General features: G+C 46.1%; 1 protein-coding gene across 5 annotated transcripts in view; it reads right to left on the bottom strand.

The window, feature by feature from the left end:
* LOC131881635 (Ca(2+)/calmodulin-responsive adenylate cyclase-like) overlaps positions 1-245 on the bottom strand; it is a 37,924-nt gene that overhangs the window by 6,814 nt on the left and 30,865 nt on the right. The window lies entirely within an intron of this gene.

Below are 245 nucleotides of genomic sequence, written 5' to 3' on the forward strand. Positions count from 1 at the left end.
ATCCAAGCTCTCATCAGTTCGAACATGCTTTTATCCTTCTCGGATCCCGACAGACAGACAGAGAGAGAGAGAGAGAGTCTCTTGGATTTCGACTAGCCGTTATCGCTTCAATCTCGACAGTCCGATTACTCTTTCCTTGATTGAGATCGTTTCGGCCCAAAAATCTTGGTGGATGGAACCGGACGGGTATCCCGTCGCTTTGAAGTACACTCCAGATCCTTCAGAATTCTAACAAACATTAGACA

This window comes from Tigriopus californicus, chromosome 6 (assembly GCF_007210705.1).
Source record: "Tigriopus californicus strain San Diego chromosome 6, Tcal_SD_v2.1, whole genome shotgun sequence".
NCBI lineage: Eukaryota > Metazoa > Arthropoda > Copepoda > Harpacticoida > Harpacticidae > Tigriopus > Tigriopus californicus.